Source organism: Mus pahari, chromosome 16 (genome assembly GCF_900095145.1).
Source record: "Mus pahari chromosome 16, PAHARI_EIJ_v1.1, whole genome shotgun sequence".
NCBI classification, from domain to species: domain Eukaryota; kingdom Metazoa; phylum Chordata; class Mammalia; order Rodentia; family Muridae; genus Mus; species Mus pahari.
The window spans coordinates 8042413-8049112 of NC_034605.1; positions in this window are offsets into that span (position 1 = coordinate 8042413).

The window sequence follows — 6700 nt, forward strand, 5'->3', positions numbered from 1 at the left end:
GGTAACCAGCAGCTGTCTAATTGAACTTGAGGCCCACTCAATAGAGCATAATTCATGTCTAGTACTGTAAGCCTAGCCATCTACCCATGGCTGGAAAATTCACAGACCTGAGAAGACAGCATAAGACAGTCATTTTCTTAAACCAAAATGATTTCTAATTGCATTCTAAATACTTACCTTTATACTCACAGATAAGTGTAGCTCTCATCCTCATCAAAGAAACTTCTCTTTGCAGTGAATCAAGACTATTGCAGAGAGAGCTTCACAACTGATCCAAGGGCAGAAAGTAGGTACCCTCTATCTGAGATGTTACTCGAGTGGATGAAGCTGGAGGAAGACTTTAAATCCAAATGACTGGGAGAGAGAGGGTAAAATTTTCAACTGAGATCAACTGCACTTTATTCCCTACTTTCAGGAGGCATGAGGAATTGAGGCAAATCTTTCAGTATAAAAAACCAGAAGGAATTATGACTTTTTTACATTGTGGTGGTGGTTACTATCATGCCTTTCAACTTCATGATCTAAACATGGATATAACACTTAGTACATTCCTTTGAATGTCAAGATTCTGAGATGAACAATTTATTCAATTTTATTAAAGTTCTATATACATACTTCTATTTTTTCTACAAGCTCTATTAGTTATTCTCACAAACTCACTAATACCAAGCATCTAAATATTGTACTGATGAATGTAAATTATCTTCTATTTGATTTTAACATCATAATCAATTGATATTTTATCATAATTTTGAGACACTGATATTTATGCTATGAATTGTATATTCATGTGCTTTACTGCATTTATTTCAAGGCTATTAGTTCTTTGCTTATTTTAGTATATCAAAGAAATTATTTTTCTCTGCACTGTTTGTTGTAAATATTCCTTCCAATCTGCTGTTGTGGTTTCAAATTTCTTTCATGAGACCGTTTTGCATACCAAGCTCAATGCTTTGAAGAACCACATATATTTCCCCTGGTCATTGCTACTGTTTTATATTCATAATACCCTTGTCCTTGTTTTAATATTACGTATCATTTCATCTGAAAATATTTTGTCTGTATGTTTAATACATTTTAACATACATAAAATTTATTTCAGCATGTTCTATAAGAGGAATACTAAGAACCCCCAGTTTTCAAATATTTTTTATTGAGTACATTTGACTCATCCATTAACTTAAGCTATTTTGCAAATGTTAGTTGAATGTCTGCCATGTAGAAAGCATTGTGCTAGGTTATAACCAATTACTAACAACAATAGACTATGCTTTCATCCATGAGTTCATGGTCTGATAGTGAAGATGAATAATAAGTAAATAAATACATATTAGTGACCTTTAATTTGAACTGTGAAAACAAAGAAAGGCCAGAGAATAATGGAGAAACAGCTTGTATTAGAGACAAGGCCCTTCCAGTTAATTTTTTTTAAAATTTATTTAGCATGTGAGGGCAGAGGACAATTTTTTGGAGTCAGTTCTCTCATTCCACTTTTATATAAGTTGTGGTGTTTGAACTCAGGTACCCAGGCGTTTGCAGCAAGCTCCTTTACCCCTGAGCCATCTTGCTTTTCATATGCTAATTTCAAGCCCACCAAAAATTATTCTCCATTCACTATCTTTGACCCAATATTAGTTTAAACCAATAGCATACAGCTCTGTGTCACCTGAGTAATTACACATTCCAATTTATTTGAATGTTTGAGCAAATTCTCCCTGATTATTCACAGGCATTTAAAGGTTTATTTTCTGGTATTTAATGATCCTTGATGCTAGGCAAGTCACAACAGCTGTGAGATTTCATTTTCACTTTGTAACAGGCCTGTACGTACAGAGTTGATTTTCTTTCCTGCTGCTCTCCGGGCCGTTAAATAGATTTGTTAAATTTAAGTTGTTTGTAGAGACTTGCAATTTTTTTTTTCCACCAAGAACCAATTCATTCACAACCACTGACACTTTTACTTCTTTCTTTTAAATGAGACTGCTTTTTTCTGTCCTCCTGTATTATTGCATTAGCCCAGATTTCTAACACGCAGTTAGATAGGAGTGATAAAGAGCAAATATCCTTATTTCTTTTAACTGCCGGGGGAACATTTTCAGTGGTACACCTCTGCCTCTCAGCTTGGGTCTCCTCTTTTCTTCCTCCTTTTTTTCTTTTCCTCCTTTGCAGTGACATAACCCTCTGGGACTTGTAAGGGAACCTTTTGGAACACGGGTGACAGAGTATTTATTTTAGCACATGAATTCAGCTCCACCATATTCAGAGATATATGGCATCCTTCCAGGTAGAGAAGGAACCACTGATGCTTCCTGGATGATACACAACTTCTCCTTCATTGGGTTGCCCCTTGGGCATCCCACTTCATCTCTTTATCTATGTAAATACACGGTTGGAAAGGGAACCAGCTATAGACTCAGACATGTCACCTAGTTGAGAGCCAGACTGGAAGAGCACTCAAAAGAGAACAAGTTGTAGACTGAACATGTTTTTTTGTGAATTACAACAGAGGAAGGAAGTGAAAGGGAGAAGCCATGTGATACCTATTAGAAGTTCGGAGGGCGTGGAGGAGATATTTGTTCACCTTCGTTCCAGCTTACTTTCCTTCTCATCAGTTAGATTCTGCTGCTTGGTCCCACGTTAAATCTTCTCTAAGATTCCCTTCACAGTCAAAGCAGCCTGGCATGAAAGGCAATTCATATTCACAGTCCATGCCGATGAAAATAATCCCCAGGGCTTCAGTGCAATCCATCCTGAATTAAAGCGCTTTGGACATTCAGGGCTCGGACTCATCTGTCTCCTGGGAGGCTATTAATGGGTTATGCATATTAGGCTATTTTCCAAATCCTGCTCTTTTGCTCTGGAAAATAAATTAGGAAATCCAGTTGAGATGCATCTGGAAGGCTTTAAGAACTGGGAAAGATCCTTGTCTGGATGGAATGGTGTGAGACTGACCCTGTATGAATTTGGGAGCAAGGGCTGCAGGGTATCTCTAGGCCAATTCAAGACTTGAATTTCATAACACTATGACTATCTAACCAACAATTCCCTGGGGCATAGATTTCAAATTGGGCATTACATGGAAAAAATTCAATTAATTTTTTTGATGTGGTAGAAAAGCCCTGGGCTGGGATTTTTAAAATATGGCTTCTTGTTCCAACTCTACACCTAATTAGATGAATGACTTAGGAAGTCATTTAACCTTTATGGGCCTCAGATTCATTATCTGTAAATGAGTGTCAGCATGATGATGACCAATGTCCCTTTAAATTACTGCACACCCCCACCCCATCCCATAGTGGTCTAGAGAGATGACTCAGCGGTTAAGAGCACTGGCTGCTCTTTCAGAGATCTAAGTTCAATTCCCAGTACCTGTATGGTGGCTCACAACCAACCGAAACTCCAGCTCTGGGAGATCTGACACCTTCTGTGACCTTTACAGACACAGCAGGCATACAGTATACCTACATACATACCTACATACATACAGGCAGACACTCTCTCCTCTCCCTCTCCTTCTCCCCCCCCTGTGTGTGTGTGTGTGTGTGTGTGTGTGTGTGTGTGNGTGTGTGTGTGTGTGTGTGTGTGTGTATGTGTGTGTGAGACTAAGTGTTCTTATGTCTGAGTGTGATACCGTCTGCCTTACAGGGTACTGGAAGATAAAATTATCAGTATGTGTATATCACTTCGAGAATAATTGGGTGAGTCCTAACCGATATTTATCTATTTCTACAATCCTATTTTTATTATTTGAAAAGACATTGTTTGCATGTTCTTGATTACTGAAGAGTTGGAGGCATTGAAAATGGCTTCACTTTATTGAAGAAGATGTAAACTTACTGAACTATTGACTACCTTCCTCTTATCTGGTTTCACAAGCTGAATTTGGGACTCTGCGTACTCACACAAATTTAAATCTCCCATGGATAATTCCTCATACCACCGTCCTCAGGTGATAGCTCTTAGAAAAATCATATAGGGCCAGAGCTGACCTTGACCTGGTGATGTTGAACATAAAAATCAAACGTGTACTTGATGTAGGCTTTCCCAGCTCCACTGCGCAGGTTGGAGATATCAACATGCGTTATAGTTAGGAAGATAAAATTTACATCCAAGAAGACAAGAGAAAAAGAAATACCCACTGGGCAATCCAATGGTGTATAAGTAAACTGAAGTATTTGGGATGGTACAAATACATATAGTAAGATGCCCATCTAGTAAAGGCACAGTTGGATATACTAATGTGCTCAATATTCCAATGAAGTTATAGACTACCAACCTTAGGACGTTCCCAAGAGCTCTTCCTCAGTCAATGGTCCTCTGTCAGTGCCAACTTGTGCTTTGGCTCCTCCCAGAGAGATAAGTTGTTTTTGGCCTTGGCCTTGAATGTCACAGAAATATTGCATTTTGTGTCTGGTTCCTTTCTCTAGCTAATGTGTTTGAGATGAATCCCGGTTGTTCCATGAGTCAGCCATTGGTTTTTATTTCTTTGTTTTTGTTTGTTTGTTGCAGAGAGGTTACTATTTCTTGCAGATATATTTATTGTGTATTCGTTGCTTCCTTTTAGAGTGCTTAGGTGTTAGGGGTGTTTTTCTCTCCAGTATTACAAATAAGTTGCAACGAGCAGAGAGACTGACTAGCTAAGTAAAGTAGCTTTGCCTCCCTAAGCATCAGAAGCTCTCTGTTTTGCATTTAGATGTTCGAAAGAATAAAAGATCCATGTCTGGAGAGATGGGCCAGGGGTGAAGAACTTGGATTTTGCTTGCAGAGGATGTGAGTTCAGTTCCAGGAACCCAGATTAAGAGGTTCACACCCACCTGTAACTCCCAACTCCAAGGGATCCCATGCCCTCTTCTGGTCTTTGCCAGCACCTACATGCACAAGTGTTGCAATTAGGGAAACTTACCCTACACACAAGAATATGAGTGTGCACAAACACAGACACACACAGAGAGACAGAGAGGAGACAGAGAGAGACAGAGAGACAGAGACGGAGCGAGACTGAGACAGAGAAAGAGAGAGAGAGAGAGAGAGAGAGAGAGAGAGAGAGAGAGAGAATATTTTTCTATTCTTTCATACATCACACCTCATCACAGTTTCCCCCCTCTCCTCCCAGTCCCCACCACCCTCCCTCTTCCCTGAACCCACTCCTCCTCCGTTTTCCTACACACAAAGCGACAGGCCTCCCAGGGATATCAAGTTGCAATAAGACTAGGTATCTCCCCTCATATTCAGGCTGGAAGCAGCAACCCGGTAGGAGGATAAAGGTTCCAAAAGCAGGCAAAAGGGTCAGAGACAGCCCCCGTCTGCAGTGTTAGGGGTCCAACAAGAAAACCAAGCAACACAACTATAACATCTATGCAGAGGCTCTGAATCAGAGCCGGGCAGGCTCTCTGATTGTTGGTTCAGTCTCTGTGAGCCCCTGTAAACCCAGATTAGTTGATTCTCTGGATTTTCTTGTGGTGTACTTGATACCTATGGATACTACAATCCTTCTTCCTCATCTTCCTCGAGTTTCCCCCAAGCTCCACCTAATGTTTTGGCTTTGGGTCTCCGCATCTGTCTCCATCAGTTACTGGATGAAGTTTCTGTGGGGACAGTTGGGCTAGATACCAGTCTATGACTATAAAAGAATATCACTAGGAAATATTTCAGTGACTTTTTTCTTTTTTTTTTTTCTTTGCCAGTCATGTTTGTTTTTATCCTAGGTCTCTGGGCTGTCCGGCCTCTGGGTCCTGGCCCTCCAGGAAATATCAGAAACGGGTTCCCTTTCATGGCCTGGGCCTCAAGCTGGACCAGTCAATGGTTGGCCACTCCCTCAGTTTCTGCACCACTTTCACCCTAGCACTTCTTGCAGGCAGGAAAAATGCAGGTTGGAAGCTTTTGTGGTTGGGTTGGTGTCCCAATCCCTCCACTGGAAGTTTTGCCCAATTACAAAAGATGACTGTTTTAGGCCCTATATCCTCCATTGCAAGGAATTAAGCTAGGGTCACCCTTATAGATTCTGAGAGTTACCATTACACTATGTTCCTACCTCACCCTTGAAATGTTCCTCCCCCCAATTCCAGTTATCTTTCTTAGAACTCTCCCTCTATTCTCCATCCCCTACCTGATTCCTCATGTTCCTGTCCCTACCTTCCCTGAGGCCACCCACAATATCTATACTCTTTCCCCTTCCCAGGGAGATTTATGCACCCCCCTTGAGCCCTCTTTGTTACTTAGCCTCTTGGAGTCTGTGGATTGTAACATGATTATCCTTTACTTTACAGCTAATATTCACTTGTAAGTGAGTACATACCATGTTTGTCTTTCTAGATCTGGGTTACATCATTCAGGATGACTTTTTTCCAGCTCCATCTACTTCCCTGAAATGTTTATGGTGTCATTTTTAACAGCTGAGTAACGCTCCATTGTATAAATGGACCACATTTTCTTTAGTCATTCTTCTGTTGAGGGACAATTAGGTTGTTTTCAGTTTCTGGCTATTAAAAATAAAGTTGTTATAAAGGTTGAGCTAATGTCCTTGTGATAGAATGAGGCACTCTTTGGGTATTTGCCCAGGAGTGGTATAGTTAGGGTAGATTGATTCCCAACACTCTGAGAAACCACCATGTTGATTTCCAAAGTGGCTGCATATCTCAATATCAATAGACTCCATTCCCCAATAAAAAAGACACAGGCTAATGGAATGGATGTGAAAAGA